Source organism: Macrobrachium rosenbergii, chromosome 8 (assembly GCF_040412425.1).
Source record: "Macrobrachium rosenbergii isolate ZJJX-2024 chromosome 8, ASM4041242v1, whole genome shotgun sequence".
Taxonomy (NCBI): Eukaryota; Metazoa; Arthropoda; class Malacostraca; order Decapoda; family Palaemonidae; genus Macrobrachium; species Macrobrachium rosenbergii.
In genome coordinates, this window is record NC_089748.1 from 23,748,002 (window position 1) to 23,764,421 (window position 16,420).

General features: G+C 34.9%; 1 long non-coding RNA gene across 1 annotated transcript in view; it reads right to left on the bottom strand.

Moving 5' to 3' along the window:
- The window catches only part of LOC136841228 (uncharacterized), a 21,335-nt gene extending 8,379 nt beyond the window's left edge, over window positions 1–12,956 (bottom strand). The window contains exons 1-2 of the long non-coding RNA XR_010853836.1: window positions 12,648–12,956; window positions 8,328–8,911 (exon numbers count right to left, since the gene is read on the bottom strand). This is a non-coding gene — a long non-coding RNA (uncharacterized lncRNA). The remainder of the gene's footprint in view (window positions 1–8,327; window positions 8,912–12,647) is intronic.
- Between the last annotated feature and the right edge of the window lie 3,464 nt (window positions 12,957–16,420).

Consider the following 16,420-nt stretch of genomic DNA (forward strand, 5'->3'; position numbering starts at 1 on the left):
CTGCTTCCGTGAATACTTCTTTATCATCATTTTAGCCAAAATTTCCAGTTAAAATAATAAATTTGCTTCCTTAAAAGATCTGAAATTATTCGTATGACATTTTCAGTTTCATCAGGTAAAGGAATCTCCTGGTTGTTTTATCTAAATAATAAAATGAACAACGATTTCTTACGTACACCCTTCTCATTTCAAACCATTGTCATCACAATATGTCAAATTTTAAGCACTACAGTATAAATGGTTGCAATTTCTTTCAGATATATATATTTTCATCTATACGATGATAGTTTGAAACTGAAATATTAATTTATATATTTGTGAAATATTAATTTAATATCATTCATGGGAAATAAAAGACATGTTCGAGAGCAAGACCCCATTCTTTTAATAACGGCAATTTATTTTGAATATCTACAACTGTTATGAGAAATAACAATACATTTCAAATAAAATGATAAGACACCCTCTTGTTTAAAAAGATCAAGTTTTACCAATACAGTTCCTGACCTAAAATAAAAGCTAAAATCACTTCTGGATAACCTACAGAAATTGTACCCTGTAAAGTTCTTTTTAAAAAGAGCACTTTTACGATAAATCTTCAGAAATAATACTTATGTTTTAAGATAAGAACTTTTCCAGTTTCTAGTGTCAAATGTAATTCCTGACGACGTATAAAGAAAGGGTCCACTTAAAATCACAAACCTGCGTCTTTTTCTGGGAATGGCTTCACACATGCGTAAACCAGTCATGATAGATCGTTCATAAGTAAAACTGTTATTTTCAAGGACAAATGATAAATTGCTTTCAAGTCTGACTTACTCACTTACCTGAGATTCAACCCACTCAACAAAAGTGCTCCTACCACAAAAGTGCCACCCCCAAAAAAGCATCCCAAATTACAGAAGGGCCGGAGGAACTATAGACGCTAAAATGTACTGTATTCCGGATTCTCTTTTTGATTTATCATGTAAATGAAATTCTTCAAACATATCAAATTCAACATTCTGTTTAACCGTGGCTCCTCAAAAGTAATAGACATATCAGAAAATAAAGGCACGAGACTATTATATTCTCACCATAACCACGATGCTGATCTCTTTCATGGAAAATTGATTACCGCAGAACTCACGAATTTATATTCGTGACTTCTGCGGTATTAACATTTAAATGTTTCAAACAAAAGAACAGAGCAATTAAAATAAAGTCAACGACAGGAAAGAAACAACTACGAAAAAAATATATTTCGTGTGAAAATAAAAACATTAGGAATATCATTTTCTGACGCGGGTCACCGCTCTTGCATAGTGTTACGTAATGTTTTCTGCAATTTGGCATTATATAATTATCAGTATATCATTGTTCATACCTAAGCCAAATGACACACAGCTAACTTCCTCATTTGCGCAGGCGAATGGTTGGGTGGGGACGGGGGGTCGGGGGGCCACTTGAGAGGGAAGACCATTACAGGCAATTCTTGAGTGTTTTAAGCTTTATTACATTCCATGGTAATATGATACGAAAATATAACCTATTGGATTGTTTTACTATCACTATTAAGATATGATCACTCTATCTAATGTTATTACCACTATTTTCTTCATTATTAATTAATATTTAAGTAATGGTGTGATCACCCATAGGTAACAGGAAACGAACAGTAAGCAGAATAAAAGTGGGAACCAGAATAAAAAAAATATATAAATTAGTGGAAATTCCAACAGCGCTCATTTGTTCACCTGGAATGACGGTATGCGTGGTGGATAATGATCAACGGCTCAATTAAAACTTTTCATGGAATGGGTCTGGCTGTTAATCTCTTTTCATAGTCGATGAAGGAGCTTAGTTAACCCATCTGTATAAAATTCTCTCTCTCTCTCTCTCTCTCTCTCTCTCTCTCTCTCTCTCTCTCTCTCTCTCTCTCTCTCTCTCTCCAAAAGAGATGAAGTCGGAAGACTTCCGTACTTGAATATTTGAGGTTTGTTTTCATTCCAGCTAAAGTTTCTATGGGGGTAGGAATGGCCAAAGAAAACATGGCTATTCAATGTGCAAGAACTTGTTACAGTTGGCTTATAGGGACCTTATCTAACTTTGTTCTCGTTTTAACCTATTTTCCGAAACATTTACGACTGTGCAGAGTTTGGTTAAGGAGAGGCTAAGCTGGGAGCAAGAGGGGACAGATAGTATTTCAATTATCTGACGAAGTCATTCATTGTGTTTGCAACGTGTTGCATATCGAAAAAAAAACTAATTCCTATTTATCACACAAAAATTTCAAAGTACATAAATAGAACGTAATTACCGTTGAAAATAACTATAAATTATACAGATAACAAGTAACATTTATCAATAATGCTAATACTACAACAAATAATACAAATAAACAATCTAATGACGTCATTTATGAAGATAAATGCTACGAATATGACAGCACTGTGAGGAATATAACGGCCAACCTCCTTGTAACCGGTGACAAATGCTTGGAAACGCATAAATGTTAATTGTGCTTGCTTGCAATTGTAATAACTCACAAGTGAACTAATAATGTTCGAGGATCTACTGCAAAATTAATTTTAATTGATATCACTTGACGATTATCATAAATTATTCAAAGTATCATTATTAACAACATTATCGCTATAAATCAAGGCAGCACCACAGAAATGACATATGCTTTGCCCCATACATTCTGAAGCAAATTACTCCATTACAGTATTTGCTGATCTGAGAATATTTTTACTCATCTTCACTGAGAGTAATATTCTGCCCCATATGTTTGCAATCATTACAAATGCCTTTAGCTTTTTTTATTGTTAGCATTCCATAGGAGCAACCTTTTTTAAAGTAAGTTTTGCCAATTCGGAAAAGGTTTCAAATTTACTTTTACCGAAAATTTTTAACTTATCGTTCACAAACTCACTTTTGCACTGGACACATCCATCGCGGCAGTAAATTGCCGGAACTGATTTGCTACTGATTTGGCAGGAGTTTTTTCCTATTTCGTGCATGGTTAGAACATGCCGCATTTTCTGTCGGTCAACTTTCACAATTTTTGGTTCATTTTGGGACACCAACAGTGTAACTTTAATATTAGCAAGAGTTATCCGAGAAATCATTTTGCAAAAAGGTTCCTAAATGTGTATATTTAGTACCGTTCGTCATAAAAATGTGTGTGATTTTGAAAGTTAGGACAAGGTCATGAAACCCTGTCGAGAGATCAGGTGAACATTGCGTTAATACAATAAGTTCCATAGAATTTGGTGAAATACAAATAAGAAAAATAAAAACTAGCCAAATTAATATAAATCACTTATTCAGTTAACAAAATAAAGAAATAATAACACCTCTATGAAGTCTAACAGCAAGAATGGATAATACCAACATTAATGACAAATGATAAGCATAATTTTTTATTCCTTTGGGTAATTAAATTCAGTATATCACAGTAAATTTGTTGTAAAAAGTTTCAATTTTTGTATGTAAATCATGTCCCCAGACCTAGAACCATCTAGTTAGTGACGTAAAGAAATTACTCTCAGTTTCTGATTTTTTTTGAGAAAACTTACCATATTCACTTTGCCAGTTAATAGTTGTTTCATCTACCTTATCTAGAAGATTTTTTTATTCCTTTTATTGCAAATGTTATTTATTTAACAAACAGACAAAAAAAATCTGCAAGTAAATTTTTTCAACAGTAAATAAATTTATTAAATACTGAGATTCTGACATGACACAGTTTTTCTTTTGATTTGGACAAATGCGACGATCAAGGCCAGTTACTAACATGAGTCACGTGACCGATGAGTTCAGTCAAAAATAAGCAAATGTGGATTTAAAACCACGTGGATCCGTGGTGAATTTACTGGCAAACACCACCAAAATGAGATTTCATATTGTTGAACAGGCGAATAATAATAATAATAATAATAATAATAATAATAATAATAATAATAATAATAATAATAATAATATGGTGAGGGCCCCTTACTTAGTGCTGTAATATTGAAGACAATTGCTCAGCACAATGAATACAAATTTATATTTCAAACTTTACATACGGATCGCTCATCACTTATAAATTACTTTCGGTTTTTATTCCTGGGTTAAGTGAATCTTACATTAAACGATGTTTGAGGCTTAATGTTTGTGTATGTATACTCAGTGCTAACATTTTTCAACTGGAGTTTTGTTTACATCTCAGCAAATCTTGGTTTATGTACTATTAATATTCTCTCTTAGCTTTTCAGGGTATTAGGCACATTACTTCATCAAAATTAAGAGTTTCTATTCTACGGCTTTTCATTTCGGCTGTCAAGAACGTAAAAGGCATTGTTTCTTGCGTAATCATAACGCCCACATTCAAGAGCTGAGTAATATAATGCACTTTGCTCAAACTACTCGAGACCGTTGCAGCTATGCACGTTTTAAATTACGTCATGTAAAAGTATTTTCTTAATCTGCTCCCTGTAAATGGTGTTGCATTCAAAGCACTTTCTATTAGCAAACCTAAATCCCTTCCTTTGTGCTTATCCTTACAGCTGCCATCTCAAGCTTTCATTGTAATTCCACAACCTTTGTTCTCAACGATTTTCCCATCTTTCTCTGGGAATATTCCGTTTCTGGTAAATGACATTTGTCTTCTCCAATTTACAGACATTAAATACGATTTCTTTATAAGTTACTAACGAACCTGTCTTTTGCAATATTGCTCTCATTGCCGTTACTTTTTTTTATCTGGATTCTTTAATTAATCAATTTTTCTCAAGGAGAGGTTTTATAGTGCATACAGAACCAAAAACCAAAATTTCCTACCTATTCTTTTTAGTATATCTCCTCATCACTCCGTTTCTCTCTTCTGCCTACTTTAAATTCTATTCTATTGTCGTTGTTCAATGGCATATTTTCTTTTTCTTGTATCCAGAATCGAAAGAAAAATGATAAAATCCTTAACTGTGCATTTATTGGCTGGCATATTTCCATTTATTCCTATCCAAAGTTACTTTACTCAAAATGTCCAGAGATTATCACTGTTTTGTCAAAGTCTGAACTTTAAATAACATGCTTATGGGGTGATCTGCACTAAAAATCACGCTTCGCTGATAAGTAGACGAAATAATAACCATCCATTACAAGGTTACTGTGAAACAGAACTTCAAATCCGCTTATTCAGATGGTTTGAGTTTATTCAACAAATAAAAGCTCCTGATATAATATTCCACTATCTTCTGAACAATTACTTGTGTTCAATTTTTCAGCTACTCACACAAACATTTAATGGTTTCAACAACCCTCTGTTTTCTGTCACTCTGATCCAAGTTTGACAATTCAAACTACTAGAAGTTCCAATGCCTCAAATCGAAGTGTGTATGAATATATTTAAAGTTTTTGTAATGGTATGAGCATCTGAAAACCCTCATCTTTTTATGATTCACTAAAGTCAGAAAAGCGAACGCTGAAAACCGGTTTTAATCCTGAAGCGACAGATCTGCCTCTGGGAAAATGGATGGTGGGGGAAAATCCACAATCTTTTGTGGTAAAAGGTAAGCAATACGTGGATAATTACCGAAAGGCCGAGCGTGATGGCGTGGTGGATGCCACCTGACGGCTACTTTTTGGGTCTACTGAATAAACGGGGAAAAAGTAAACAGATATGGGACATAAGAAAACGTCAAGGAATACACTGATGGTTCTAAAAGTTGAATATACCTTAGTTTTACCAGACCACTGAGCTGATTAACACCTCTCCTAGGGCTGGCCTGAAGGATTAGACTTATTTTTTTAAGAACCAATTGGTTCTACAACGGGATCCAAACGTGGCGAACCAATTAAGTAAAATGAATTTCTATCACCAGAAATAAACTAATTCCTCAAGAGCCGGCCGGAGAATCGAACGGGCCTAGCGAGTGCAGAAAGACAACTCTACTGGTTCTAACGAAAACTAACAGGTTCTAAAAGAAAGAGAGAGAAGGATGGGGTTACTTTCTTAACTGTTTTAATCTATTTTATTGAGAGGAAGAGAGAAAATCCCAAACAGGAAACAACACTGAAAGCAACGACGGATTAACCCCACGTAAACCTCCAGCTTTGGGAGGGAGAAAGGAATCTTATCCAAGAAAAACAAATTGTCAGAAACACTTTCCCTGCCGGTTTTTTAGGCTATATTGAGGCCCAAAGCCACCCATGACGGACTCAAAATATCTGTTCATGTTTCTAAGCTGTGATGTTAGGGAGAATGTTAGCACCAGGATAAGACCAAACAGATGGTGTAACTGTATTACAAATAATCTTTGCGGACTATAAGTTAGTATATCTTAGTTTAAAAACGCTTTTGCTCTCATCACAATAATAAGCTAAGAAGCAAGTTAATAAAAGTGACCTACAGTTTTTGTTTAATTATTGAGAAATGATGTTAGCCCGGTCGGAGACTGAAGCAAGGCTAGTCGAGAGACTCGTCCAAAGGAACTCTTTCATTCTTACTCAAAAAAAACGTTTTGAATTTTACTCAGTTTAAAACTTTTGAAGATGTTTTTAGTGAAATACTTCCTCTAGACTTAGAAAAACTTTATTTCACGAAAATCAAAGGCCCTTATTTATCAATTTCTATGACATAAATAAAACTTTTGGCAATTAAATTGACATGTGAAACCAAAAATAGATCAACGTAAAATATGAGCAAAAGAAAATGTTGACACTGGAAAACAAGACAAGGAACAAAGTCTAAAGATTATTTTGCCCGCAAAACGACTAATTAAAAAAAGGGAAAATAATCATTGTGTCAAATTTACAACCTACTAAGTTCCTTCAGTCAGTCAAATATGGTTTAAACTGACTTGAAAAAGAGGACATGATAAAAACATGCTTCTGGAAAATAATCCTTAACTACCAAGGGCCTTACCAACCCAAAGGCAAGCAGTACACATTGTGGAGCTACAGGTTAATCAATGAAATATCTATCATTGCTTCTGAATTCTGGAGAAAGTATTTTAAAATTCTGGTCTCTATACTGACTTGAGACCTTGAAAAATTATCAGGGAAAATAACAGGTAACCGTAAGGGTACCTGCCTATCAAGTTTCATAAGAATCAAGAGAATCAGGGGACAATGTGAAAATAATAATAATAATAATAATAATAATAATAATAATAATAATAATAATAATAATAATAACATAAGTCACAGTCACGTGTGGAACAGAAATCAATCGGAACAGGTCTTTCAATTGACAAATTTCTGCCCACTCAGGCCATAAAGTCTTGTATGGCCTAGTGGGGAGTCAATTGTGCTCTGATTTGATTAATTAATAATAATAATTAATAATAATAATAATAATAATTTTAAATAATAATAATAATAAAACCAGCCAAAAACAAAGCCTTACATGACATTCGAATTGAAATGATACTAACAAAATTGAACTCAATCCGTTGTGACAATCAAAAGCTTCAGTGTAATTGTGCTCTGATGTGATCATTACAGCATAATCATGAACAACCACAATTATTCTAAAGTCTTAAATTTTAATAAATATTCTGTTGTTTAACTAACACCAAAGGCAATAGCAGCATCTTGAAGGTTATAAAAGCAAATGATTTATAGCTCCCTAAGGACGCGAATTGCCCCACTGCTTAAAAGGTGGCGTTTCACCCAAAGGTACTTGTATTAATAAGCATCCTGAAAATTAATTCTAACCATAATACTTTCTGAATATTTACATATAGAAAATGCTGAAACTTTATATTTGACATTTTACTGTGATCTTGAAAAATTGGACATGATAAAAAATATCTCGGTTATATAATCAACTTTGACAAGTGTAATCCAGTTAAAAAGGATAAAATCTTGGCTTTTAAAAAGATCTGTCACCTTGAAAGATAAATTATGGTCAAAAATATTTTTCAAACTATCACCAACCGTAGCAATATGCCTGCAAAGTTTCTTCAAAACTTCCCGGAAATTAAACTGACTTGCCACCTAGAATAATGGACAAAGTTGAGATTTTAATCACATTTAACTCCTAGCTTTACAATGAGTTTCTAAAACACTGAAAAACACTTTAGTCCGTACACTGATCTGTGATATTTAAAAATAAAGACAAAAACTATTTTGAGATACAATTACAACCCTACAGGTTCTGATTTGTGACCTGCACATATAAGACTTGGCCAAAAATATATTGGAAAAATTCTCACCTTTCAAGGTACCAACCTATCAACTTTCATCAAACCACACTAAAATATAAGGCTGACTGACCATCGTATAAAAAAATGTTATAAAAATAATGTATAATGGAATAAAATCACAAATTACAAAAACTGAGGTAGATCACTTACCAAATTTAAGATGATCTGCAGTTTATAATGAACTTGACGTAAACACAATAGACGGTATAACTAAACACTCCCCCCTAAACACTCCCTAACAAAACTTTGAAACACGCAGAACTCCACTGCCTAGTCAAACAATGTTTTCTATCACACAAAAGCTTGAGTAAATGATGGTCTTTAGTTCTCGAAAGCCGGAGATCGTGTACTTTTGTAATACCTTTCTTACAGTCATAATTTTTTTTTTTATAAATATCTTTCGGACACTAAAATGGATTGAACAGTATTCATAAAAGCCATCTCAGTTATATGTAATGGGCTGATGAATAAATTCGTGAAACGAAGATCTCCATTTTTTATGTTAAGGTGAATTTGACTGATTTAGCATATCATCGAAAATCCAATAATATGCGCAGTAATAAACGTCTTACAAATTCTGAATGAGATATATCCTTCCGAAGCAAGCAATATCGCACGCCGAGCAAAGTCTTGAAGTTAAATATTTATAGTCTCATGACAATTACGTTGAAGTTCACCTCTATCCTGAGTGTCTCTCATTCTATGAGAGACTTGTGGCCAAAAACGACTGTGATCTGAAAAGAAAAAATGAAGTCTATTGCGTTATCTGAATATAAAATAGGAGCTTTGTAATTTATTTTTGAAATTAGAACGTATTAAGATCGTGATTTAACGATATACTTCGATAATCATTATCACTCTGGGCTAAAAAAATTTTCTCAAAATTGATAAATCAAGATTTTACCAAGCCATCTTTAAAGAGGTTCAAGAGGCACCTGGCATAAAGCAGAAGTGGGGATGTGTGGGGCCAAAAATTAAAGGCATTCAGTGACTACAATTTCCTCAACCCATTCTTGCTGTTGAATCTACAAACAGAGAGGAAGACATTCTAAAAATTCTTTTATGGCAATGGGTAACCCTTCATTCCCAGCGTCAAGGCCAACCCCTTCATTCCGTCAAGCAATTTGTATATTGAATTTTTTGAAAGCAAAATATTTTTTAAAAATAATTCAACGCAATGCATTGTGGTTCAGGTATGTGTGTGGCCAGGTAACGAAACTGTACATAACCTCTTTGTAAAAAAAAAAAAAAAAAAAAAAAAAAATTAGTACCATTTACAAAATTCATTTAGGAAATGGAAAGGGCGGCTGTCTACCATTTTTGAATTCCTTAATGCATTGAAGTAGTAATAAGTTTAAATTTAATGTGTAAAAAAACAAACCAATATACCTGCCTATCTTCAATTTTATTCAGGTCACAGCGATAAGGTTAAGAAATCAGTTGTCACAGCCATGTCCTTAAGATTATTACGTATATGCAGTCCTGAATACATTGATGATGAAACAGATATAATTAGGAATATAGGCGACAAACTGAAATATCCACACGTTGTATCAGACAATGGATTAAAAGTGGCAAAAAAGATGTTTTATGTTCACAAAAAAAGAAATTTATAACACAAAACCTCACTTGTATTGCCAGATTATAATGACTTCAAAGATTTTCCCCATCTACTTAGGAATTTTAGGTTAATATAGCATTTATTAAAAATAAAACAGTGAAAAATGTACTTATAAATAACTCACCCGACAATACTAAAGTTTGTGTATACCAGATTCCATGTAATTTTTGTGATCAAGATTCCCTTTCACATAGGTCAAACTGGAAAAACATTGGAAAAAAAGAGCAGAACTGCATAAAAAAATGTGCAACATATGCACAGGTGACAGTGAAATTTTTTACAGGAGAAAAATAATTGTTTATTTTAATAATGCACCATAAAGAAACATCACTGAGTCAAGTTTATAAAAGAGAGGAAATGCATTCAATTATGTTTTACCATAAAAACTGTCCATGAGACCATACGTTCCATAAACCTAACCTTAACAACAATCAGAACCTGCAAAAAGTATGCTGTCACATTCGGATGTTAGAATACATCCTTGCCATTTCACTCATTTTGTATTTTCCTCCTACCCAAAAACCTGTTTTCTATAATTGTAGGATATTAGGGTACCTATCATCTTTAAACTACTAACAACTGAAATGAATGTCACACAAATAAAAAAAAAAAAATACAAGTTACAATTATTACATGTCTGCTCTGAAGGAACCATGACCACAAAACTGAAGCTGGGCTTTTCCAGCACTGACTTGAATTTCAAAATCTCTTTTAACTGGTGAAACTTAAAAGAAATGTATCAATCAAGTTTCAGCACTGCTCATGTTCCTAATATGCTAGCCATCCTTAACAATAATGCACCAGGACAAAAGTAAAGCGATTCATAAAGGTTGTAGGTCCAATATCGAGCCTTGGTAATAGTGTCAAGTGATGATCAACCCAACAAATACGCACACATACAAATAAAGATAGATAGACAATGTGTTATTTATAATCACATGTATATATAAATCTCATATTTATATATATATAAGCTTTTATATATATATATATATATATATATATTATGTTAGGTATATATATATATCGATATACTAATATATAAAGTCGAAATTGGCCCCATAGGCAGTCTTCTAAGTGCTATAAAGCTGTACTCGAGCCTTAATATTTGACCCCATACCTGAGGATACGTTTCCGATGTGGAGCACGAGTGATATTTTGACTTTCTGAATTCCGATCTGAGTAGATTTTATGACGTTCATTCACAAATTATACAATCTTACTTACTGCGTGGATTAAATCAAACGGGGGAAGGATGACAGGATTAGTTTCCCGGGGCTATAATCATTCATCTTAGTTAACAGAATAAAGAAAATGAACTTATTCGGTACCTTACAGTCATTTCTTTAGTTGTCCTCATATTTCCATTAAGGTTAGACTGTCAAGCAACTTATTTTTACGAGCCGGGAATTGTTACCTAAAATACAAGGATATGGTGCAAAATGATCAGCGAGCAAATGTCTTCCCTCAAACAGTACCCCAGCCAGGTCACTGAAATGGCGGTTCATAAAACAAATCAGATTTTCATTCCTCTTCCTTATGTGAGGTAAAAAAAAAAATCTTAGAAATAAAAATCTCATATTGCATAGCACCAAAGAAATTTGTGGAACCTTACGAAACACATTGTGGGCATGTGACTATGGCATAGTGGCGAGCCAGCCATTTAACTTTATTTCACCACATACCTTTAACAGCACCGGTGAAATATGTAGTGTGGATCGGATCACAATAATGAAAACCGGTCATCCCGACCGCCACAAAAAGCCAAACGCGCACATACACGAACACACACACACATATACACACGAACACGGGCAGGCACGCACACACACATGAACACGCACGCGCGCTTCACGCAACGACATATATAAACTGGGTGTGTGTGTGTATTCCCGAGTTAGGCCTAGGTTTTTTGTTGTAGTCGTCAAGGTTGGCTTATTCGGAAACTTAGTCTAGCGTGTTGTTAAGGAACAGAAATATCGGTATTATTTTATAAGTTGCCAATACACATTATGAAATTGTAACCTACATTTTTGAAAAGAGCTCTTCATTCTCCTTATTTTGAAACCCATAAACACTACGCGCAAATGATATATAAAAAAATTAATAAAATTACGACATAAGGTAAGAATACTGGCCCCCGTCCCCGTAGCTAATACGGCAAAATTGTAACCAGCAAACACCCGTAGGTTAAGTTATAGAGGTAGTTTAAGGTTCTGTTAGTACCCTATCATTCCCTAGTCGTTTTTTGCATGAAAAACACAAAATGGTTTTCGCGCAAAAATGGCTGGCTGGAGTCTTATTGGCAACTTATAAAATTTTACCGAAATATCTACATGACAATGCTAATGATTACACCCTCATAACGCTGACAGTCCACATATCTCGCTAAATTCTGGGCATGTTAACATTTATCTTTATCCACAAAACTCCTGATGGCAAAAGGAATTCATGTTCATAGAGGCTTCAGAAAATTATTGGTTGCGGTGATTTGCCATCGTGCAAATGACGGTAAACTGTTTCACTACTGTCTGGGGTCTAGCCCTGCCATTCACCTACTGGAATATTTTCCGCTCGTTGTTTATGTTTTTTGTTTATATATGTATGTCTTTTGTTTACGTTTATGATAATTACCGTCTTTTGTTTACCTTTTGGCGTTCATCCTTATTTTGCACGTAACGTAAAATGGTAGTTACCGAGTCAAAGGATGGCGGTAGCAGCCTTCAGTTTTACCCAGCTGACAACCACGACGTTCAGTTACCTGCTTTATGAACACTGCTATTTTTGTTGAATAAAAATCAGATATGTTCGTTATTCACTGCCATTATGCAAAGCTGAACTCTGCTTACCTCTCGGGATGCCATGACATTGGAATGATGACTTCATTGCCCTCGTGTCCTGCCTATAGTGTTAGAAGCGTCTTCACAACACTCGACAGAACTGCTTTGCCTATGTATTTTTCACTTGAGTGTAGCAGGCGTCGAGGCTTCATTATGCTTAATATACAGGCATGCACCTGCACTTTCATGAACTTTTCTTATACCACAGAAGCCTTACAGCAATGCACATACTTCAAGGTGCAATGCATGACTGTTATACTAAAATCCCGTAAATGCACTCATTGTTTGACTACCCTTTTCAAAGTCGACTTAGAGGTTCCTTCTTCTTCGGTGCCGAGAATAAAATGAGCCGCGTGACAGTTCTCTCCGATTAAAAATGTAGTTCCTGTTTCATCAAATACGGCTGCAATGAACATTGTTACTTAATTCTGTGTATATATCCTTAAATTTAATGGGTTTTGTTTTTGATATCGTTATTTTCCTATAAGTTTTTTTGTATTATTGATAAATATGCAGACTCGTTCCCTGTACTATTTCTGGTATTCTTCCGCAGTGTAAGATTCCACAGTGAAGTGACCTTGCCATGTCAAACATACTTCTTAAACCTAGAGTATAATCAAGAGTAATTTATCGCCTTGCACTTCAGCAAGACTCATCAAAACAGATTGCAACGAAACAGTGGTGTCTGAATTATCATAACGTGAAACAGTAGCAAGAGCTTGTGTCGTTAGTGAGAGGGAATCATTTCCATCAACCACCTGCGCGGAGAATCTCAATGGCTTCCAAAGGTATGTCATTCATTTATTTTTTGTCAAAAATTTGCTCTGCCCCTTTTAGTTATCTAGAAAGAGTAGGCTAACGTTTGCCCTATTATGTAAGGCATCATCAGTTTTCTGAGGATGAATGCATATTAAATTTCTTTTGTTTTCTGCGTTAATTTTATTTTTAGTCCAGCGATTCACACACGTCCCATGCTACCGAGAACGGTTGCCATTCGTTATAGGCCTACATATTAAGCGCCGATCACCATGGGGAGGGTTATTGTTTACATATATGTATTTATACCCAGTAGTGGTGAATGGCGCAATTTATGTGGGAAGGTTTGGCGTGCTGCTGATAGATGTAACGTTAGCTGATCTGGAAGCTTGGTGCACAATGGTTCATGCGCTAAGGATATGTGTTGCCGTGAAAATTTGTCGTTTTCTGGAACCATCATATGTTTCAAGAAACACACACACACACACACACATATATATATATATATATATATATATATATATATATATATATATATATATATATATACACACATATACGTATATAGCCCCACAGTAGGATAGTGCCGTCTGCGCACCTCGCGCTACGCATAGTAGGCATTATATACTTAACGCTCTTTGCAGTGTAACTGCGAGGTTTTCCTCCTGTTTGGGCTACACTTTTAAAACTCTTACTGCCAGTTTTCCTTTCAGCGTGGAATGACATCACAGGTCTCAGCGCTGGGCCTTCGGCCTAAATTTATATTCTCTCTCTCTCTCTCTCTCTCTCTCTCTCTCTCTCTCTCTCTCTCTCTCTCTATATATATATATACATATATATGTGTGTATAATTTTATCACTTATAAATAATGTTTTTATATTCACAAATATTACGACCAGTATTATACGAGTATATCCGTTCACTATTCCTCATGAGACCTATGATGTCATTCCCTGCTAAAAGGAAAACTTGATAAGTGTTTAAATAAAAGGAGGAAAACCTGGCAGTTACACTGGAAAGAGGTAAGCAATGCCTTTTCTGGCTTTATATGAGGTACATGCATACTATCCTACTGTGGGGCTATGTATGTGTTTGTATGTATATTTGTATATTTATAACTTCGTATATATATAGAATTATAGGCTGTTTCACCATATATATATATATGTTTCTTCAAACATATGATGGCATTTCCAGAAAACGTGATTTTCACGGCAACACATCCTTAGTCCCTTTGAACCATCGTGCACCAAGTCCAGAACAGCTAACGTTACATCTATCAACAGCCGTCAAACCTTCCCCATAAATTAGATTAACCACTACTGGGTATAAATATGTATATGTAAACAATAACCTCCCCCTCCCCGCTCTTTTGCCATTTTATGTAGGCCTATAACTGCCTGATATATATATATACAAAATATATATATATATATATATATATACCCACTTAGATGTATGTATGTATTGTCAAAACTTTATCCCCTATCCCTCGAATATACTTTTTATATTCACAAATATTAAGTGACCAGTATTATTTAATATCAAATTCACTATACCTAAAGAACAACTTTTCTGGCTATTATGGGGATTATAAATGATAAAGTGTAGGTCATCAACGATGGACAGTCCCTTAGGCCACAGCCATCAAGATAGGTAAACGATTTTTCCATATTATATACTTATATATATATATATATATATATATATATAGACAAAATATATATATATATATTATATATATAGATAATATGTATGTGTATAGGTATAAAAGTGTAATGTTTGTATGTGTTTTGTAACTTTCCCCCTCTTTTGAAACTGAGCTGTTTGATTGATCTAGACAAAATTTGGGTACATGCTATCATTTTCCCCAACTTAAGATAATAGGGTGGGTTTTCAAACCTCTACCCCTTCCCCTTCCCCCTCCCCTTCCCATCCCCTTCCCCCTTCTTTTTGTAACTTGGTGATAACTGCTTGACCACTGATCTGGACAAAATTTGGCACATGGCCATCATTTAACCCTAACTCAGATAATTGGGTGGGTTTCAACTGGGGGTAGTTTCCCTCCTCCCCTCCCCACTTCCGCTTCCCCTTCCCCTTCCATTTGTAACTTATGTGGTAACTGCTTGACTGATCTACAAAATTTGGCATGCATGGCCATCATTTGATCCAACTTAGATAATAGGGTAGATTTTCAAACCCCCTTCGACTTCCCCTTTCCCCTTCCCCTTCCTTTGTAACCTTATGGAAAACTGATTGACCGATCTAGACAAAATTTGGCATGTGGCCACCATTTGACCCAACTTAGATAATAGGGTAGGTTTCAAATCCTCACCCCCCTTCCTTCCCCTTCCCCTTCCCCCATCCCCCTTTCCCCTTCCCTTCCCTTTCCCCATCTCCCTTTCCCTTTCCTTTGTAACTTAAGTACTAACCGCTTGACTGATCTAGACAAAATTTGGCACCTGGCCATCATTTAACCCAACTTAGATCATAGGGTAGGTTTCAAATCCTCACCCCCTTCCCACTCCCTTCCCTTCCCCAACCCCTTCCTCTTTCCCCGTCCCTTCCTCTTTCCCCTGTCCCCTTCCCCCGTCCCCTGTCCCCTTCCCCCTTCCCCCATCCCCTGTCCCCTTTCCCCGTCCCCTTCCTTTGTAACATAGTGAGCTTGCTTGATGTACTAGACAAAAATTTGGCACTTGGCCACCATTAGACCAAAACATAGATAATAGGGTAGTTTCAATCCGTACCTTTTTGTAACTTGTGTAAATAAACTCTACGGGGTTTACCATACTCATTTATGTACTTGATACCATAGAAAATATAATTGAAAATGCTATTCTTTCCTGTGATTAATAATTCTGTATCAAGGTTTGTGTTTAGGTTTTAGGGGGTGTTTAGGTTTAGGGGTTGATTAATTAATTGAGAGGGATTATCTGGCGTCACAACTACCAGGTCACTGACGCGAATACTATGTGATCTTTTTCATTTTTATAGTATGTTATAAAATTAAAATTAAAATTAAAATT